The sequence below is a fragment of the Protopterus annectens genome, chromosome 10.part0 (genome assembly GCF_019279795.1).
Source record: "Protopterus annectens isolate FY-2018-M chromosome 10.part0, PAN1.0, whole genome shotgun sequence".
Taxonomy (NCBI): Eukaryota; Metazoa; Chordata; order Ceratodontiformes; family Protopteridae; genus Protopterus; species Protopterus annectens.
In genome coordinates, this window is record NC_056744.1 from 898,714,717 (window position 1) to 898,737,597 (window position 22,881).

General features: G+C 44.3%; 1 protein-coding gene across 1 annotated transcript in view; it reads left to right on the forward strand.

The window, feature by feature from the left end:
* ABCD3 (ATP binding cassette subfamily D member 3) overlaps positions 1-22,881 on the forward strand; it is a 1,370,685-nt gene that overhangs the window by 472,278 nt on the left and 875,526 nt on the right. The window lies entirely within an intron of this gene.

Sequence of the window (22,881 nt, forward strand, 5' to 3'; positions counted from 1 at the left end):
CTTACAAAATTCTTTTAGATAAATACCATATTGGGAAATGTTTTTTTTTTCTAAATGAACCGTTTTTTTTCTAAGTAATGTTTACAAAGGTCTTGACTGAAGTGTGGGAAGCAAATCCTATATTAAAGGCTTCCATTCCTTTTGTCTGTTTTGTTTAGGGCCTCAGCACTATGTTTTTAGCGGTCAGGATTGTGCTAGGTTTTGTCCTAAAACCCTTAAGCATAGGGCTGAAGTCCTTGCAGCCCACATGGACTCCTCTGACCCAGTTTCTTCTACTTCTCATGCCTTGGTTATGGTTTTCTCCTTGCCTAAGAAACTCACACAAAAAAATTGAAAAAATATTCAGTGGATGAAGGGGGCCTTCTTCATCCATGATGGTCATCCCTGGTCTGGCAAGTACAATGCCTAAGTTCTCTGCACAGCCTCTTGGGAAGCTGCCATGGCAGCAGTCCATTTGGTTATGGCTACCTCAGTATTCACATCTTTTGGGTCTGAAGCCACTTTGCAGGCTTTGGCTTTTGACGTTCAAGTATCGGTTACCAAGGGAGAAAGTTATTCTTCGGCTGTTGTGCATGAAGAAACTTCAAGGGACTGCATGGATGTTGCATTTCCGACCTGCATACTGAGGCCTTGCTTTCTAAACAGATGTCTAAACCGTAGAGACCAGGTAACTTGCCTTAACCTACTTCTCAGTCTTCAGCTGCTTCAGCCCAGGCTGAGGCATGAGATCTGCCTTCATGAAGTCTAGGGAACCACAGCTAAAGCTCCTCTTGGTAAAATGAGGGATGTTCCTCTTCAGGAGGAATCAGACTCCTTAGAATCTAAGATGAGAAAACGTCTTATGCTGAACACCTTTTCACTCAATCTTTCCCTGTCTCTGATCCAGATGATGCCCTTTCCTCTTCTCCCTCTGAGGATTTATCCTTTGGGGATACCTTGCACAAGATGGAATCCTTTAATTGGGAGAACAAAGAAATTTCTCAAATCCAAACTCATTACAGAACTCCCAAGTCTACTATCTCCCAGACCACTAGCTATTCCTCCAATGTATGTAGTTCTAGATGTTTAACATCTGTCTCCATCCTGAATGACTGTCACCTGCCTCTAGAAATCTTGACTGTTTTTACAGAGTGCTTGACACCCAAAAGTAAAGTCCTCTGTAGTGTGTACTGAATCCAGAAATGGTGCTCCTAAGGGTGCAGCTAAACACCCTCTACCAAATGACAGAGAAAGTAGATTATTAGAGTTGGCAAAAAGGCATGCGCATCTGCTCCACACTTTATGATGGCTCTTAATTGCCGATTTCACATGTTTAAGTACTTCGGAGTCCTTACAGCAGTAAATCATCTCTAAGGCAGAGAGGCATTACAGACAAGACCTTACAGAGTGACATACAGGAGACAGCTAGATGTGCAGTACAGGTATCCAGGTATTCTCTGAGATGTGGTTACAGTGCAATGACTCGTATAGAACAGTTGCTATGAGTTCTGTCACTTGTAGACATGCCTGACTTAGAACTTGAGCCGGACCCATGGATAAGGAGTTACTTTTTGGCCCCCTTCAGAGTATGTTTAGAGAAATTGGAAAAAGAAGCAAATCAAAACTATGTGAGAATTTTGCATCTTTCCTACACCTGCATACAGTAAAAATGTACTCTTCTAAACTTTGACTTCTGCCTTCTAGGCAGGAAAAGGGAGGGGCCTCCCTGAGCAAGGAGACAAAGATAGTCTAGAAGGTGGCAACCTGATCAATGCCATAGACCTGGGGGATCCAAGGATCTTGTCTCTGAGTAGCTTTGTCTATGTACAGCTCCCAACCCCTGCCTCCCAAACCCTCTTGTGGGGAGACTTTCTTCTTTCCTACAGCAGTGGAAACTTACCACAGGGGATCAGTGAGTCATAAACATAATAGAAAAGGGCTATTCCATTCAATTCAGGGAAAAGCTCCCCCCCCCCCCCCAGGTATGCCAAAACCCCCAAAAGACCAAGAGGGCCTTCTTCCTCTATCTTGCAAGAACTTCTGCAACAGAGTACATTCAACCAATTCCTGAAGGGGAGCAGGCAACATAGTTTTTTTACTCCAGGATCTTTCTAGTCTCAAGAAAGAAATGCACCTGGAGACCAATAATTAGACCTCTTAAAGTTTAAGTTCTGCATATTCCCAAATTCAAAAAGTTTACCCTTCAGAAACTGTTACCCATGATCTTTTGAGGAGCCTACATGGTTGCACTAAACCTGAATGATGCCTACCTTCACATTCCTATTGCAAAGGAGCACAGGAAATATCTTTGGTCTGTGGCAGCAGGGTTGTACTACCTATTCAGTTATTTAGTGCTTTACCATGTAGCTTATCCATTAATTCCAGAGATTTCACCAAATGTTTAGCTCTGGTTGTAGCCCATTGCAAAACATTAGGGGTGTATATTTACCCTTACCTGGATGACTACTGCATCCAGGGAAAATCCATTCTGGAATTTTAAGCAGCCTCAGACAAGAATACTCTGAGTGCATTGATTCAGTGCAATAAAAAGCCTTCTTACCCCAATACGAGATTTCTTTTCTAACATACTTATCTGCACTGTCTACTGCCATGGCAAACCATGTCTGAAGGGAATATCTTAAGTGCCTCGGGATACATGGCGTCCATCATTTTAATGGTGGTTCTTGTAAAACTACATGAGAACCCAGTGGTTCCTAAAAAACACTTGGGAACAACATTTTCAACTACCTGGAATCACTGGTGTCTTTTCTGTCCTGCTTTAAAAAAGAGCTGCTTTGGTGGAAAGACACCTTCCTGCAAAGTCCAGGAGTAAACTTCTCTCTACCAAAGACAGAGACAACACCATCACTACATACAGTTCAGAAAAAAAATGGAGAGTTTACTTAGAACTCCTGAAAGTGAATGTATCTGTACCGCAGAACAAAGGAAATTGCACATAAACTACAAAAATATGCTGGCGGTGTCTCTAGCTATGAAAGCCTTTCAGTGCAGTTTGGCAGTGTTTCTAGCTATGAAAATTTCAGAGCAACCTGAATCCAGGAACACTGCAGTTTTGGACAGGCATTAGTCACATGGTACATAAACAAGCAGGATGACTTATTCCTACCCCCCATGCAGTCTGTCAAAGATTTGGTTATTGGCACAAGAGTTGCAACTGACAATGACAGCAACCTACATCTGAGGCCAGAACAACACCATAGCAGATTCCCTGAGTGGGGCCTTTTGGATCCAATTGAATGGATGCTGAAGAGAAATAGATTTTCTTGGACATCACCCATCAATGGGGACACGCTAGCATAGACCTCTGTCTGTCATCAGAATCGACAACTGCAAAGATTTTGCTCAAGAACACAACAGACTGGCATGAAGGGCAGACATCTTCTCTTTCAAATGGATAGATCTCTTTCTCTATGCCTTGCCTCCATTACTGCTCATCCCTAGGGTACTGATAAAAGTGAGGTCAAACAGGCCGTGCATGATACTTGCAGCCCCCTTTTGGTCAAGGCAGCATTGGTTCTCTTGCCTCTTCACTGTCGGTGAAGAGAGATAAAGCATTCTTCCACTGGTTTGTAGGTTGGTACTAGGCTATCGGCCCTAGGGCCTATACAAGCCTAGCCATAACAATTCCCTGGCTATTTCTTCCCACACTATTTACTTCCCTGGACCCCTGTCTAGCAGGGTGACTGACGTGATCCTCTGGGTGAAGTGACGTGATCCTCTGGGTGAATTTCCTTTCTCCCATCCAAAAGTCAAGGTCTCTTTTGAAGAGGACCATGGAGGCGCTCTGCTTGACATGTATGGGCAGTCTTTTCCAGAGTCTGGGGACTCTCTCTGGGTCAGGAACATATCCCTTCAGCATGTTTTTATTGTGATGACAAGGTTTAGATCCCTGGAGAGTGTGGCTCTGAGGGCTTGGGATTTCTTTGTGTAGCATGTCCAACAGCTCTGGGTTTGACATGGCCTTGTATGTTAAGCAGAGATCGCCTCGGAATAGACGATATGCAACAGAGTATAGCTGGAGTTTTTAAGGCGGTCAGCATAGGGCATCTGCTTTAGGTCTGTGATTCTTTTAGTGAGGTATTTATGCGGCCTTTCCAGATGTTGCAGGTGTCTTGACAGGTACATACCAAGTGGGGCGTTGTATTCTATAATGGGTCTAATGAGGAATGAGTACAGTGGGACAATGACCTCCTTTTTCTGGATGAAAAGCCCTTTGTGATAAGGTGTGCCACATAGGATTTCCTGACTGTTGTGGTGATGTGGTTATTGAAGGCGAGATCACTGTCCACCTGTGTCCCCAAGTCTCTTATCACACTTTTGGTGTTTTGTGTACTGCCATCTATGTGGTAGTTCATGGGTACATGTTTTTTTCCCCAAAGGGGATAACTGTACATTTCTTGGCATTGAGCTTGAGCCCATGGCTCTGGCACCAAGCATCTGTTTCCGTAAGGCCCATTTGTAGAGTATCTGCATAATTTGGGGATTCAGTAATGGCTCCTAGTTTGCAGTCATCTGCGAACTTTGTTAGTCAGAGTCCCTTAGTGTTGGCATGTACTTGAAGTAGATGTCAAACGAGCGGTCCAAGGACTGAACCCTAAGGTACTCCACTTGTCTGGAGCTGGATTTGGAGTCGGCTACTTTTACAGTATGGGTTCTATCAGTAAGCCAGTTGGCAACCCATCGAGTGACATAGGGATTAATGCCCAGCTTAGTAAGTTTATCTATGATTCCAGAGTGAGGGATGGGTGTCAAAGGCCTTTGCAAGGTCCAGATAGGCTGTGTGGACTGCCTTACCCTCATCCACGGCTCTGGAGGCTGTTTCAAAGAAGTCAGTCAGGTTCAGGAGACAAGATCGGCCTTTCACAAACCCAAACTGGGTGGGGTCCAGTGTTTGAAGGTTGCCAATATTTCTTTATAAGTTCCATGATAATACGTTCCATGGCCTTGCAGATCAGGCTCATCAGACTGATGGGCAGTAGTTCCCGGGATCCAGGGTTGATCCCCCCCTTGTGGAGTGGGATAACTGTAACTGTGCGCCACTCAGTGGGCACGAAGCCTGAGGTGAGGGTATGATTAAACATGACACTTAGGTGATGTGCCAGTCCATTTTGAGGTGCCAGTCCATTTTGTAGTCCATGTAGTACACAGCCCTAGTCCTGGTCCCATGGATGCTGTATTCTTAGCTTTGGAGAGTGCGTTTTTTACCTGTGTGGCCATTATTACTGGAATTGGGCAATTTTCCGGTATTGAGATGGGCCGTTTAGAGGGGTGAGAGGAGGGTGAAGTTGACACTGAATTGATCTGCCAGGATATTGGCAATATCCTTTGGCTCAGTATATTTAATGCCATTCTGTTGTAGCTCAGAGCAGATCTGAGCATTGCCATTTAGATTCTTGACATAGTTATAGAATGCCTTGTGGTTGTCTTTGGAATCTTTGGCAATTTTATTTTCGTAACTAGCTTTGGAGGATTTTGCGAGGGATCACAGCTTCTTACTGAGGCTGGTAAGGGAATTTTTTGCATCGTGGGATTTTCCTCTCTTCTGCAACAGTTTCTTCCTTTTGTTGTAAAGTTTGTGTATGGTAGGGGACCAAAAGATTGGCTTCCTTTTTTGGAGGAGAGCATCTTGGTTCTGTTTGGGATGGCATGATTCATGCATGAGTGGATGTGCTCGTACAGTGCCATAGTGTAGGACTTGGCAGTCGAACTTTCAGTTCCCGTCTGCATGGGTGTCATGAAGTTCATCACTTCTGACTTGAGTAGCATGAAGTTGGCTTTGGAGCAGTTTTTTATGGAGCTTTCCTTACTGAGGAGTGGGGGTGGGATGTGGATGTTTAGGGTGATTAGCTTAGTCTGACTTGACCAACGAGGGGGTTGACCATAGGTGTGGAGCATCGATTTCCCATGTTGGTAATTACCAGGTCTAGCACATTGGAGCCCCTGGTGGGACAATGGATTAGTTGATCCAGGACGTTGGAATTTATGAATCCCAAGAACCACTGGGCAAAGGTGTTGGTACACGAGTAGTTTTCTCAGTTAATGGCAGGGTAGTTGAAATCACCGAGTATTAGGGTGTTTGGTTGTATCTTAATATTTTCCAGTATGTTTAGAAAGGTGTAGTGAGAATCTTGGAGCATGGTGGGGGATCTGTAGCAAGCTACAATTTGGATTGCAGTCTTACCTAGTGTTAGTTGCACCTGGTGAATTTCAGACTCATTGTGTTGGGCAGCTAGCCTGATGGTGTGAATATCTGGTGAATATGGACACTCCTCCACCTTTAGTGTTTCGATCCTGGTTTGGTGGCCGAAAAGTGTGGTAAGAGTTGTAGCCTGGTATTGCAGGGGTGCTCTCTGGAGCCTTGAACCAGGTCTCAGTTACTGCACAGATATCGATGTTCTCCATTTTTAGGAGTTCCTCGAGAGTGTGCATTTTGAGGTTTAGACTTCTAGCATTGAGTAGCATTACCTTCAGATTTTGCATGCTTGTACCTGTTACGGTGGTGGTTTTGTCCTTTGAACTTTGCCTAAAAACGGCACTATAGGGGTGGGAAGAGCCTTAGCCAGTAACCTAAATCCCAGGGGCGACAAGTGCAGACCATCTCTGGCAAAGCATTGTGGTCTGTCGATCATGTCATCCCAGGCAGACATACTTGATCCCCTTTGAATGATGCTAGAAGCTTAGCCAATTGTTGATCAGTCATTTTGTCCTTGTATTGTGGTATCATTCTGGGTGAAGGCAGGATGCTACTCGGGGCTAGGGTCATACTTGCCTGGGCCACATGATCTGAGAGCTCTTCCAGGTCTCTCTTTATGTAGTCCAAGGAGGTACATCTTAAGTCATTCACTGCAACATGGACAATGACAGAGTCATATTTTGACTTGTTGTGGAGTGACTTGAGTGCATGCGTTATGTGGCGGCTCCTGGCACCCGATGGGCAGCTGACTGTAATTTTCTCCTTGTTCAGCCTGGTGAGTGGGACATCAGTGTGCCTGACTAGAGTCACCTATGACTAAAGTGTTAGGTACGTTGTCTTGCCTTAGGGGCTGATGTTCATAGTGTTACCCTGCTGCATTCATCACACTTGGGTTATCCTGTCGTCAGGCGGTACCGCAGTCGGCCTGAATTCCAAAGTCTTGGTCTGGCGTCGGTTGCTGTCGCTTCTTCCCTGACGTCAGTGCGCCAGGGGTATACAAGAGGCATCTGACGCCATTTTCTCCAGTCTTTCTTGCCACGCGGTGCCCGAAGCAGAAGCAGTTCAAGTGCCGGTCGGCCGACACCTGAGATTTTCGAATCGAATTTCAGGCCGAAATCTTCAAAGCTAAGTACCCCATTGGGGAAGCTTTTGTTGCCTCAGTCCGATGTCAGAAAAAGTTAACAATTGCATTTCTTGTGGGAAGCAAATACCTCATAAGGACTTTCATTCTTATTGTATACCTTGCCTAGGCCCAGAGCACAACATCTCTGGTTGTCGGTTTTGTGCTAGGTTCAATAAGCGAACTATAAAGCGACGCTTTGATTTCGCACAACACTACTTCGGTAGGAAATTTAATTACACTATGCCGTCGGAGCAACCAACTACCGGCGTGCATAAAAACCGCAAAGATAGACAGGCAGCCTAGATCCAAGCCAGACTCCAAGGCCTCTGCTGGGCTGGTCGACGGTTTTCCGGTTTTCAGTGAGGTGCCTACGCAGCCCCTGACTACCGCAGAATTGGAACCCCAGACCGCTTCGGATTCTCAAGCAGAGAGTTCTAGGCCGACGCAGCCATTTTCTTTAGGCCCTACCGACAACATTGCAGAAGGAGAAGCCGGTGCTGTGGAAACACCTTCGGTTTCAGAAGGTGTCTTCAGACCGACTACTCTCACCATAAAATCTTATGCTAAGCTTAAGACTCCTCTAAAACCAAAAAAGACTGCAGATCAGTCTCCAGTTCAAGGCCCCATGCCTAAGAAACAGATGCTTAAAATGGCTGAAGATTTGTTTTCTTTAATCAGGGGTTCCCAACCCCCCCCCCCCCCCCCAGACAAAAGGCCTAGACAAGAGGAGGATTATGTCTCCTCTGATCAAGTGTCTTATTTCCTCAGGCTCCTCTGAGGAACGGGATTACTCCTTTCCCCCTTATGAAGATTCTGATGCTGAAGATTCCATTCCCTCAGCTTTTCCCCCTGAAGACCATTCCTTTGGGGAAACCTTACATACCATGAGGGAACATTTCCACTGGGAAGGTCAGGACTACCCCGACTCAAAGAAAAGGCCCCGAGAGTTTCTTTTACTCCCCCAGCACAGACCACTTGCTATCCCTCCAGTTTTAGACATTGTGGATGATGTTTACTTAGATTCTAGTCTAAATCCAGATTCTCTGCCTCCTGCTCCATCCAAACCAGATAGATAGTGCCTGACTCACACAAATTCCTTTACAAAAGCCCTGTTGCAGACCCAGAGACTCTCCCAGGGTCCCAAAGCAGCTAAGGCTTTTATGGCTAAAAATCCTGTACCCTCTGAAAGGGACTCTAGAGCACTAGATAGGTGGGGGAAGAAGGTTTACACCTTAGCTACTGTAGCTATGAGAGCACTAAATTGTCAATTTCACATGCTGAAATACCAGCAATTCCTAATGTCTCAAATAAAACAAAAGATGAGCACGCACTCCCAACAGTCTGAATTCAAAGAAATGCAGGATCTGTTGCATGCAGCTGAACAGGTGGGCAAACATACTTTACAATGTGGATTTGATTCCTTGGAAGCTTCCTGTAGAGCAGCTGTTACTGGGTCTGTTATACGTAGGCATGCTTGGTTAAAGGAATAAACTCTGCCTGATCATGTTAAAGCAAAGTTACTAGATGCACCCTTACAGCAGGATGTCTTATTTGGGGTTAAAGCAGAAGAGGTTTTAAAGAAAATGGAGGATAAGGCAAAATCTATGCAGACGGTCAAAGATATCTTACAGGTACAACCCCCATGCTTCAGCAGAAATTGGCCAGCAAAAAATTGGTCCTTTCCAGCTTCTGACAGACCACAAAGGGGTAAATACAGACACCCAAGGGGCAGAGGACAAGCACAAATCCCTTACAAACCTCGTCAATGGGGCACTGCAGCACAGAAGGGAGGAGAAGACAGGTCCCAAACTACTAGAAGACAAACACAATGACTTAAACCTCAAACTGCCAAGCAAAAATCTCTTGGCAGCTCCCTTGGGGGGGAAAATTAGCATTTTTTATAGACAACTGGCGCATCGTCACAAAGGACAAATGGGTCCTAGACATTATCTCACAAGGATACAGATTCCATTTCCACACCTTGCCAAGGATAAAAGGAATGCCAAACTTGCCACAAAATCAATGGGCAGAGGCACAAAAACAAATTACAGCTCTCATGGACACGAGAGCCATTCAAATGGTACCTACACAGGATAAGGCCAAGGATTTTACTCAAGGCTCTTTCTAGTCCCCAGAAAGGACAATGCTTGGAGACCCATTCCGGACCTTTCAATTCTAAACACCTTCTTGCAAGTACCCAAATTCAAGATGCTAACACTACAGCAGCTTCTTCCCATGTTGGGCAAGAAAGCTTGGCTAGTAACGTTGGACCTCAAGGAGGCATACCTGCATGTCCCTATCCGACAAAATTGCAGAAGATACCTCGTTTTCATTGCAGTTTCAACCCATTACCAATTCTCTGCACTGCCCTTTGGCTTATCTACTGCACCCAGGGTCTTCACAAAATGCCTGGCACCAGTAATTGCGTACTGCAGACAAAGAGGAATTCAAATATACCCATACCTGGACGACTGCCTCATCCAAGCAGAAAGCAAGGACGTTCTCTTACAACATCTGACTTTTGTAAAACACCTTCTAAGTTGCCTAAGGTACACAGTAAACGAAAAGAAATCAAAACTAGTGCCCTCGCAAACTGTGACATTCCTGGGTGCCAGCTTGAATACAACAGCCCAGATGGCATATCTGACTCCAGACAAACAACTAACTCAGTACTTCAAAATAATGGCAACAAAGACCCAACTTCTTGCAAGAAAAAATCTGCAGGCCTTGGGCTTCATGGCATCTTGTATACTACTAATACCATTTGCAAAACTGCATATGAGGAAATTACAACGTACCTGAAAAGCATATGGACTCAACACAGCCACAACTTGGAAACAATGATACCTCTCATTCCCTGCCTTCATCAGGAGTTTCTATGGTGGTCACAGGCATGTCACCTCAACAAGGGTCAGCCTTTCACCTTACCCCCAGCCAGGCAAACTGACAACAGATACATCGGACTATGCCTGGGGGCACACATGGCAGGACGGTGCGTTCAAGGCATATACACTGCAGATCAAAGGAATCTGCACATCAATCAAAAAGAAATGCTAGCTGTACAGAATGCTCTGACTGCCTTCAAGGACCTCTTACATCCAGGACAGCTTATAATAAGGACAGACAACACCACTGTAATGTGGTACATAAACAAGGGGGTACACACTCCTACCCTCTATGCAGGCAAGCAATGACCTTGTGGAACACAGCACTAACTTACCAAGTTCAATTACAAGCCCAGTTCCTGCCAGGAAAAAAGAACCCATTGGCAGACTGCCTAAGCAGAAACATCATGGATCCCCACGAGTGGAAACTGGATCCACAAGTATTTGCAATGATAACTCAAAAATGGGGGCGCCCAGACATAGACCTGTTTGCCAACCCCCAAAACCATCAGCTTTCAAAATTTTGCACAAGGACATTTCACCATCAAGCTTGGAAAGTGGACGCACTCTCAGTTGGAAAATGCTGACAGTATATGCCTTTCCTCCATTACCCCTTCTCACAAAGGTGCTGCTGAAAGTCAGGATGGAGAGACCTCGAATGATACTCATTGCCCCGGACTGGCCATGCCAGCACTGGTACCCACTACTAAGGAACATGGCCCAGGGCCCACCATGGATTTTACCACAAATTCCTCATCTACTCACACAGCAAGGCAGTCAGATTTTACACAGCCAGCTCAAAACCTTAAATTTGGCTGCATGGCGCATCACCTAAGCAACCAGCCAGCCCCTCTTTCACAAGCTGGTATGGATGTCATTCTGGAGGCCAGGAGGCCCAGTACCAGGAAAGCCTACTCAGACAAATGGAAAAGATTTTGCGCCCGGAACCAAGCTAAAGGCCAAAATACCCTTCAGCCGGACATGCCCCAGATTCTACAATATTTAACTGAAATGTTACACAAAGGACTTTCTTTTTCATCTATTAAAATCCACGCCTACACTATTTCAGCTCACTACAACACGGATCCTCCCTTATTTTCACATCCACTTCTAAGGCAGTATCTCAGAGGGGCAAAAAACATTAGGCCTCCCAGGAGAGCGCCAACACCAACTTGGGACCTAAATTTTGTTCTGGAAAAACTTACCCTGCCACCTTTTGAGCCAGCTTTCTCAGCTGACTTAAAGTTTATATCATGGAAGACTGCTCTGCTGCTAGCAATTACTTCAGCCGGAAGAGTCTCAGAGCTACAGGTACTAATGACAGTAGGAGCCCTTCCTCATTTTTCATCAAGACAGAGTTTCTCTATGAACTAACCCCTCCTTTATACCAAAGGTGGTATCCAGTGTGGCTCTAAATCAAACCATCCATTTACCCACCTTCTTTCCAAATCCACAGAACAAAGGAGAAAGACTCCTGCATTCCTTGGACATTCACAGGCAACTACATTACTACTTGGATAAAACTAAGGCTTTCAGAAAATCTGACCAACTTTTTGTATCCTATGCTACAGCATCACAAGGAAAGGCGATCGCAAAACAGACCATTTCCAAATGGATAGGACATTGAATACGTTTTTGCTACACCCATCATGGAAAACCAGTTCCTGCTAGCATAAGGCCCTATTCCACCAGGGCAGCAGCTACATCTTCAGCCTTCCTCAGGGGGTTGCCAACCAAGGATATTCTGGAAGCTGCAACTTGGAGTTCAGTGCACATCTTCACCAAACACTATCACTTACCACTTTACTCTAAGACTAGAGCTGGCTTCGCCACTGCAGTTTTGCAGGGCCTTCTAGCCTCCTCTAACCCTGTTTGACTCCACCTCCCATCCTTAGCTTTGGGATTCTACCCAAGTGTGATGACTGCAGCAGGGTAACGCGATGAACATAGTACAGTTTTGTACCTACCATAAATGTAGATGTTAGAGTGTATATCCTGCTGCAGTCCAGGTTACCCTCCCTCCATCCGCTCTGACCCAACTAAAACCTTTCAATACCTTAAAATCTGATACAACCTTTGTGGTGTATTTGCTTATAGCTGGAGGGATGTTTTGTTTGTGCTAAGCTTTTATTATTGATACTATCTACTGACCATCTTTTGGGGGTGGGGCACCTGACATCTGGGGCAAGAAAAACTGAAGAAAATGGCGTTGGATGCCTCTTATATACCCCTGGCACACTGACATCAGGGAAGAAGCGACAGCAACCAACGCCGGACCAAGACTTTGAAATTCAGGTCGACTGCAGGACCGCCTGACGACATGATAACCCAAGTGTGATGACTGCAGCAGGGTATACACTCTAACATCTACACTTATGGTAGGTACAAAACTGTACTTTGCTGGGTGGCACACTGGTGTTGTGAGCTGTGACACACTTTGGTTGTGACTGGTATTAGCTTGCATTTCAGGTTCGGAGGTCCTTGTTGCTTGGGCTGGTTACAGTTAAGGGCCTCCGCATATGTGGATTTAGTGTTGCTATCAGTGGGTGTTGGTGGTGTGAGTTTAGAAGGGCTGTTTGTTGCTTGAGGTGTAGTGCGGGTGTTAACCTTCTCCTCTTGACTGTCTAGCACAATCTTTGGTGGAGAGAGCTTTGCTTCCAGTTTGGCTATGTAAGTGCATCTCTCACAGGTTGTAGTGTTGGATGGTAGGAGGAGAGGGTTGTCTGTGTACATGAGGCAATTGCTGCAATTCCCCAGTATGCCCAGATTCACCAGGTGGACAGTAGAAATCACTGGAAGCTGACCCTTGGACATGCCTGGTTTGGTGCTTTTTTTGAAAAGTACAGGAGCTGTTTTCCCTGGTGATAAATCTACACATTTAACTAAAGGGGTCTGTCATTTATCCATCCACACCTGACCACACTCAAAATGACAGCATGGGGGATTGGATTTTAACCCAAAAATGCAAACTACTGTACTGAAGTACTGTCTACTTTGAGAAGCAGGAAAACAAACTACCAGAAAGTCATACTTATCCAAATGTAAAAGGTTTTCTTCTTGGCACCTGCGGCATAAATCTAGTGTGCATACCTTTATTGATTACGTTATTAGGGCCATCCTTATTTCAGTATTAAGGTGCATGTTTCTGTCATCTCTACTTGTCTTCCATTTTCCTTCTTCCTGTTTATTCTCACCACCACCTGAAACAATTCTTGAAAGGCGGATATACATCTAAAATCTCCCAGGAGAAACGCTCTTCTTTGGACTTAACTGTGTATTAGAAAAACTTACCTAAATACCTTTTCAGCCAGCAGCTTCTGCTCGTACTCGCATGGAATACTACCCTACTGATAGCTGTCACCTCAGCCAGACAGGTCTCAGAACAACTTTCTCTTTTATGCCCAAGGTAGTATCATTGAATTAAGCTATTCACCTGTTAGGATTTATTTTGTAGGTTTGGAAGGAAGACTATGTTCCCTGGATGTATACCAACAGGTCAGGTGCTACTTTAGCAGAACAAAGTTCCCACAGTAGAGTGGTAGAAATGCTAGTGGCCTTTGCAAAAGGGAAAAGCAGACTATTTCAAAATGGATAGTCAATTGCATTGCATTCTGTTAAGCTTATCATGGTAAGCCATTACCGGCCCATGTCAGGGTTTACTCCACGAGATACAGGGCAGTCACCACTGCCTTTCTTAAAGGTGTCCCTACTCGGGCCATTTTGGAAGCTGCCACATGGACCTCTGTCCACAACTTTACCAAGCATTACCATTTAGGCACAGTCTCCAGGGATAGGGCAGGATTTGCAACTTCTGTTGTAGAAAACCTGCTCTTCCAGAGCCTACAACCAAATCTGCAGCTTTGCGAGTCCTCCCAACAATCACTACTGCAACACTGACAACAAAAGAACATAGTACAGTTGAGTTACATTTACCATAATTGTAGATGTTTAAGTAGACCAAACTCCCATCCTCCTACTCTCCTTTCTGCTGACCTTTCTACCATGACTCTCTTTTTTTTTTTTTCTGGCCAAATATCTCATCCATAATCATCCCTTCCCGCTACTCCTGGTCTCTGGTCGAAATCTTCACTTTCTGTCTCTTTAAACTTTGATAACCGGAAGGGCCATGTTGTCCTCGGGCATCAGACTGCCTAACACAGCCCAGAAAGACCAGAAGATGCTGCTGATGGATGCACCTGTTTGGTTCCCCTTCATAACATCTCAACCTAGTTCATAGTCTGAAAACGTCAAGATGAAAATGTTGTAAGTGTAGAAGCACGAACTACTGGAACATCGCATTACCTCTCCGGGTAATTAACCACTTGGCCACCATGGTGAACTTTGCCCTTTCTCCACTGTAGTGCGATCTCTGAGTTGGTATAGTTAAGTAAGGGGGGTTGTGAGGGGGGTGAAGACCTCACTTTGATGGATGTAATTTGCTACCATTTGTTTCATTTGTGGCCAATGGTTACTTTTTTTTTTTTTTTTTTACTTTCTCCATACCTTTTGGGTTTCTAAAACCTTGATGGGAATGAACCCCATTCCTAAGTCGAAGTACGATTAAAGTTCATGAAATTAGTATTGTTTCAATTTTTGATGTCAGCCAGAAGTGCTCCTCGCAACACCTGCAATGTGCCCAGTAATGACGACTCCTGCAATTCGTATGGGGTTACCTGTAGTGGTAACACATTTAAATACAATTGTAGAATCTTTTTTATAAGACCATTGTTGCTACTACTATTGGATCTGTCTGGGTATCTTTCTTCCGCGTTGCTCTTGTTTCTGCCTGCAGATCCTGATATTTTATGACTTTGTCTCTGTCTGTATACAAGACACCGTAGTCACTGGGTGTAGCAATTTCAACTATCCGTTCTACTTTTCCCTTTTTCATGGACCACTATGTCTGGTTTTCTAGCATCTATCTTTTGAACTATTTGTAATGGATAATCCCATGTAATGTAGACTTCATCATTTTCTGTGATACTTTGTTCCTCATGTTTCCAATGTTTTTCAGCCACTTCAGTACCGTAATGTTTGCACAATCCTCAATGCAACAGTCTTGCCACCTTATTATGCCTTTCAGTATACAGTCCTGCTATTAGTATGTCGCAGCCAGCAACGATGTGTGCGACTGTTTCTAATTCTGTTTTACAAAACCTACATTTGTCTTTCTCCCACATGTTCAATGGACTTTGTAAACCAACATGTACATAGCCCACTATCTTAGGCCTTCAGTATTAACCTTTCATTTCTTAGTTTGAATTCGCCTCTCTTTAACCATTCCTGCATGTATTCTTGATCAACATGAGGTTCTTCCAGAAGTTTTCTACAGTTGCAACTATATGCATTTTCTACATTTCTTGCCATCTCATGTGGTCCTTCACCTTATATTCTTTTGTTTTTTTGGCACATTCAGTTGCTGCTTGGTTTTTATCTATTTCTTGTTTAATTTCCATTTCTGCTTGATGCCGATATGCTTCTACTAGATTAAGCAGAGAAGTCATCTTAGATTTATTCTCCTCATGTTTCAAAACTCACATTTGGGTTATCTGCCTGCATGTAGCCCTCAGCCGGCCTGAATACCAGAGTCTTCGTATTTCTGCATTGGATTCTGTCTCTTCCATGACGTCAGGTCGTCAGGGGTATAAAACATGCAGCCGACGCCATTACATCAGCCTTTCTTGCCGTGCGGTGCCCAAAGCAGAAGCAGTTCGCAAGTGCCGGTCGGCTGTCTCCTGAAATTTTTGTCTTCGAGTTTCAGACCTGAAGTCTTCAAAAAAGGTAAGTACCCCGTTGGGGATCTTTTTCTTGCTCCAACCGATGTCAGTAAAAGTTAACAATTGTCTTGCCTGTGGAAAGCAAATACCTCATAGAGATTTTCATTCTTACTGCAGCCCCTGTTTAAGCCCAGACCATGATGTCCCTCGCTGTCGGTTTTGTGCCTTGTTCAACCCCCGAACTATTCATCGTTGGGCTATTTTTGCAGCCAATTATTTTTGTACTTGATCTCAGTACTCCGAAATGGCCTCGTTAAACCAGCCGACTACCTATCTTCCGAAAAAACGTAAGGATAAAGGCAGACTGCATAGGTCCAAAACTGCAGATGATGCTTCTGTTAAGCTAGTTGCCAGTCGCCGGTACTCTGAGGTGCTTTTGCAGCCCCTGATACCTGCTACTTCAGATTCGCAGGCCCCTACTTAGACCCATTCGGAGTCTGGTATGCTGTGAGATGCTTCGACTATGGAACCTGCGGATGTCTCTACCCTGGATGGGTCCGGAGCCGCTGTGCAGGCACCGGCTTCTGAGGGTGTATTCAGGCCTATGGACATTCATATTAAACCGACACCATCATTTCCACCCAGAAGTTCTGAATTCAAGGACCAAAGGCATTAAGGCTACTGCTGCCAAAAATCCGTACCCCTTCTAATAGAGATTCTAGAGCCTTAGACAGATGGGGTAAGATTCTAGAGCCTTAGGTGGGGTAAGAAGGTTTGCACTTCTGCTACTTTGGTCATTAGGGCTTTAAATTGCCAACTTCATATGATAAAGTATCAGCAGCATATTATGGGACTACTTAAACAGAAAATGCTTGAACACAACTTCCCAGATGGCATTCCTCACTCCGGAGAAACAAGTTTGACAACCTACTTCAAACTATTGGCCACAAAACTCCAGCTATCTGCAAGAAAAATACTGCAAGCTCTGGGGTTCATGGCCTCTTGCATTCTACTAATTCCAAATACAGGCCAGCATATGAGGAAACTCCAGTGGTATCTAAAAAGGCTATGGTGTCAACATTCTCAGGACATGGAAACAATTTCTATCATTCCTTGTATGAAGACAGAGTTCCTTTGGTGGCAGAGGCCTGCTACCACAACAAGGGACTCCCTTTCACTCTACCCCTGCCGCCCAGACCCTAACAGACTCATCAGACTACGCATGGGGAGCTCAGATGGCAGGGCAGTGCATTCAGGGCAAATGGAACCCGAGACAGATGCACTTGCATATCAATCAAAAAGAAATGTTAGCTGTACAGAATGCTCTGACAGCCTTCAAAGACCGTATTCTTCCAGGACACCTATTGGTAAAGACAGACAACACCACAGTTATGTGGTACATAAACAAGCAGGGGGGAACCCACTCGTACCCTCTCTGCAGACTAGCCATGTCTCTGTGGAACGCAGCCTTGAGCTACCAAGTACATCTACAAGCACAATTCCTGCCAGGCAAACTAAATTCACTGGCAGACGACTAAGCAGAAATCTCATGGACCCACACAAATGGAAGCTAGAACCAAAAATATTCAACCTCTTGAACAAATGGGGAACTCCAGAGGTAGACCTGTTTGCCTCCCCTCCAGAGGTAGACCTGTTTGCCTCCCCTCCAGAGGTAGACCTGTTTGCCTCCCCTCCAGAGGTAGACCTGTTTGCCTCCCCTCCAGAGGTAGACCTGTTTGCCTCCCCTCCAGAGGTAGACCTGTTTGCCTCCCCTCCAGAGGTAGACCTGTTTGCCTCCCCTCCAGAGGTAGACCTGCTTGCCTCCCCTCCAGAGGTAGACCTGCTTGCCTCCCCTCCAGAGGTAGACCTGCTTGCCTCCCCTCCAGAGGTAGACCTGCTTGCCTCCCCTCCAGAGGTAGACCTGCTTGCCTCCCCTCAGAACTACCAATTGAACAAATTCTGCACAAGGACTCCTCACAGTCAAGCTTGGAAAGTGAATGCCCTGTCCTTTACCTGGGAAAGCCTCTCGTTTTATGCCTTTCCCCCTCTGCCTCTCTCGAAGGTTCTACTAAAGATCAAACAAGACAAGCAAAGGACAATACTGATTGCACCAGCACTAGTACCCCCACTTGCTTAGTATGACACTGCTACAACCATGGCACATGCCTCAGACTCCTTCCCTGCTGTCTCAGCAGGCGGGCCAAATTTTGCACCCTCAGCTTCAAACCCTGAACCTTGCAGCCTGGCTAATTCTTTGAGCTATCCTCTAGCATCCCTGTGTAAGCAGGTGCTGGATGTCATTCTGGAGGCAAGGAGGTCTAGTACTAGAAAATCCTATGCTGAAAAGTGGAAATTATACTGTTCCTGGAGCCAGGCTTAGGGGATGGTCACAATGGTCCCCAGCTTACCTCATATTCTACAGTACTCAACAGAAATGCTCCACAAGGGCCTATCCTTCTCAATTAAAATTCATGCCTCTAACATTTCAGCACATTATAATACTGAGACAGCCCTCTTCTCTCACCCCTAACTAAAACAATTCCTTAGAGGGGTGAAAAATTTAAGACCCCCCCCCCCCCAGGAGAGCTCCCACTCCAGCCTGGGACTTTAACTTTGTATTGGAAAAGCTCACTCTTCCCCCTCCCCTCTTTGAGCCAGCTGCAACAGCAGAGTTGAAATTCCTTTCTTGGAAAACGGCCTTCCTTCTAGCCATCACTTCAGCAAGCAGAGTGTCTGAATTACAGGCCCTCATGGCAGCGGAGAACCCTTCATTATCTTCCATGCAGACAGGGTTTCCCTCAGGAGTAATCCTTCCTTTATGCCCAAGATGGTGTCTAGTGTGGCCCTAAATCAGTCCATTCATTTGCCTACTTTCTTCCCTAATCCACAAAACAAAGGGGAATGAATACTGCACTCTCTGGATGTGCACAGACAACTTAGATTCTATTTGGACAGGACTAAGCCTCTCAGAAAATCTGAACAGCTGCTAGTTGGCTTTGCTGCAGGGGCAGAAGGGGAGGCCATTTCAAAACAAACCATTTCCAAATGGATAGCCCATTTGCATTCATTTCTGCAACAAGCACCATGGAAAACCTACCCCACAGGGGATAAGATCACATTCCACCAGGGCTGCATCTACCTCTGCAGCTTTTCTCAGAGGAGTCCCCTACCAGGGACATCCTAGATGCTGCTATACCTGGAGCTCTGTACATACCTTCACCAAGCATTACCACATGCCTGTCTTTTCTAAATCCAGAGCTAGATTTGCCAGTGCAGTCTTGCAAGTCTTAATAGCTGCCCCTAATGCTCTTTAACTTCCTCCTCCCTTCCTTAGCTTTGGGAATCAACCCAAATGGGACTGCAACAGTGAAACACGAAGAACATAGTACAGTTGTGTACACTTACCATAAATGTAGATGTTCAAGTGTATTCACTGTTGCAGTGCTGGTTACCCTTCCTCCAGCCCCCTGACTTCTCTTCGCTCTACCTTTCCTTCTAGTTTGGTATATTTATTTCTTCTGGTGTATTTGCTTTTTGGTGGGGGTGTACCATACCATATAATTGCTTCCTGTTGTGGGGGCACCTGACATCTGGGGCAAGAAAAACTGATGTAATGGTGTCAGCTGCATTTTTATACCCCTGATGACCTGACGTCATGGAAGAAGAGACGGCATCTGACACACAAATCCAAAGACTCTGGTATTCTTGCTGGCTGAGGGCTACCTGCAGGCAGATAACCTAAATGTGATGACTGCAACAGTGAATACACTCTAACATCTACATTTATGGTAAGTGTACACAACTATACTTTTTTGAGACAGTCAATCACTCCAAAACTGTAAGTTAGGACAAGAAGAGCAAATTGGTTTATAGCTTGGATTTTATTCCTAGATGTCAGCGCTGTTTTCAGGATTAATTTAAGCCTTGTAAAGTATTGCATACTCTTGGCAATGAGAATCCCTCTTCCTTTACGGGGGGGGGGGGGGGGGTTCACTCCTGCCTAGAGAATCGTATTGCTCTCTTTTCACCCATCTTGTATAACATGCTCTCTCAGGGAGTAGTAGAACCAGTGCCTTTAGATATTCTAGCGATTGTTATTAAATAATTTTTTTGTAGTTACCAAACTAGAAGGATCCAGTACAGGATTTTTTGGCTGTAAACATCTGTTAGGATTCCCAGTTTCAGGATGTGATAAATGGCATAAGATTCTGAAGTGCTAAGACTAACTTGGATCTGAAGGATTCCTGTCATATTCTTAATTCCCAAATTGGTCAGGCATTTCTTAAAATTTGTTTGGCGTACATTATTAATTCTTTATTTTTATTCATTGAGCTCTCTGCTGTACCAAGGTTATTCATACAATGCCTAGCTCCAGTCAGATTCTCTGACATGCTCATTTTTCAATCATTGCGCACTCATCTTATGTTTGTAACTCTCTTTCCAGCTATCAAGAGTCTGTAACAATGCTTTGTGCTTCTGTTGAATGTGGTAGTTCAAATCATTTTGCAGAAATCTTCTATTGTCACATCACACAGAGTAGTTTTCCTAGGACTTTTGCTGGACTCAGTCTTGGGGAGAGCCTTTCTACCTTTTGACAACTTACAAATGTTTTAACAGTTTTCCTGAACTACTTCAGCATAAATAAAGCTTCAGCAAGGGAATTTCTCAGGATTCTGTTCATGACCTTGATGATACTTCTGCATCCTTTTGCCAGACTACACATGAGAAAAATACATTGATACCTCAGATCAATCTGGACCCAACATTTACACCACTGGAATTTTCATATTCCTGTTGTAGATTTGTGAAGAGGGAGGTTGGTTAGTGGGTAGATTGATCATATTATGTGCAATCCAGGTCTTCCATCTCTGTCCGGTCGGCATTCACCGATGCTTCAGATATGGGGTGCAGTATTAAAAGGGGTAAAAATACAAGCTTTGAAATTTTGTAGGCAGACAAAAACACATACACAGAGAGAGATTGGCCATTTTCAATGCTTTGAAATCCTTTCATCATCTCTGGTCTCCAGGAGATGTCTGCTAGTGTACACAGACTATACTACAGTAATGTGGTACATAATCATGTTGGGGGGGGGTTGGTACCTGATCGTAGCCCCTTTGGAGACTGTCTTGTGAGGTATCAGTTCAACTCAGACTCGCTCTTCAGGCTGCATACATGTACAGTATAATATACAAGTGTAGACCTTCCTTAACATGGAAGATAGTGTTACTTATTGCTCACAAACACAAATTTCATATATTGTGCCAAATAATAACTCCACCGTACTCCGAAAATGATAAATCACCCCTTGGCACACAGAAGCAATTTTATTATAGGACAGAGAGCACAAACTCTGAACTAGTGCCTTGGCTTACGCCTTCAGGGTTCAGGAATTTTGAACCCTGAAGGCGTAAGCCAAGGTACTAGTTCAGAGTTTGTGCTCTTTGTCCTATAATAAAATTGCTTCTATGTGCCAAATGGTGTTACTTACTGCTCTGATGCTTGCAAGGCGAATTTGAGTTACAAGCACTGTTTGGTGAGTTCAACCCTGCTTCATTTTTAGCAAAGACAGGGTTTCTTTGAGAACAAATCCTACCTTTATGCTTAGTTGTCTGATTTTATTTTAAATCAGATTATTCATTTCCTAGTCTTCTTTCCTGAACCAGTCAGTGATGAAGAAAGGGTTCTTTACTCTATGGATGTACACAGGCAACTCTGATACCTAAACAAAACTCTGCCAGGGACTAGCTCTTTTTCCCTTAAGAAGGTAAGCAAAAAAGACGACAGTCAGTATTAAGTATTTCTACTTGGTTGTCTCATGTTATTACTTTTTGTTATGGTTATTACATAAAGCCACTTCAAAGTATGGTTATAGCTCATTCAACAAGAGCATTTGCTTCTTCTTTTGGCTTTCTAGAAATCGGTGGACTCCAGAAGTGTTTTAGAGGCGGTGACTGTATATTCTTCTGCAAAGCATTACAAACTGGATTCTTTGTCTGTATCCAGAGTAGACTTTGCTAGGGCCATATGCCATGGTTTCTTGGATTCTTTGGTATTGGCCTCCTCCCTTTTTTCTTGCTTCTGTTTAAGGTATAGGAATCTACCCATGTAACTTAGGCTGTTGCAACGGTGGCAACATTTATGAACAGTACTGCTGTGTAAGTAAATTTACCATAGCAGTAGATGTTCTGATGGATCATTGTTGCAGCAGACCTCCATCCCTTTAGCCCTATGTCCTGATTTTTCTATACTCTGTTGCCAGGGTGGTGGTATTTTTCACAATTGAGTATATAGTGTTAATCATTTTCTTTGTTTACTCACACATACTTGGGGCTTTTGCATCTTTCCAGTCAAAAATGCTCTGAAGGTTTTAGCACTTAATCTGCCTTTTTTGTGGAGCTCTTGGAATGCTCCTGGAAAGTAGAGTGCAATGGAATTCGTCCAAATCTTTGGGAAGCTGGATGGTGCTTGGGGGCTACTGCAATGGAGAGCCATTAGAAAGTATACAATTATGGTAAGTTTACTTCCGCAACTGTTATTTTTCATGCTAGTAAGTTGCTCCTTTGTGTGTTCTTCCATTTTGTCTAATTTCCCAGTTTCCCTGAATATTCCTATAATATTTTCTTAATATAGTAACACACACTTTGTGTTACTTTTACTATTTTCAATACTTTATACTGGGGGGACAAGTGTGACTACATTTATTCAGCAGGTATGTAACCCATTTTCCATGTTTTTTTTGTTTTGCTTATGGCAATGTTGTAGGCAATATAACTTTCAGTCTTGACCGTTCAGTCTGAGGGTCATCCTACACTGGAAGCATCTTAAGGTACAGCTGTAACCTCCTGCTATCTTGGTCTTTTGGCAGGGATGTTTGCATCACATTTTTGTTTTTTGGGAAGTTCACAAACCTAGCCATTTTTTCCTTAAGTGGTTGGAAGCCATAGTATTTATTTTTTCCTT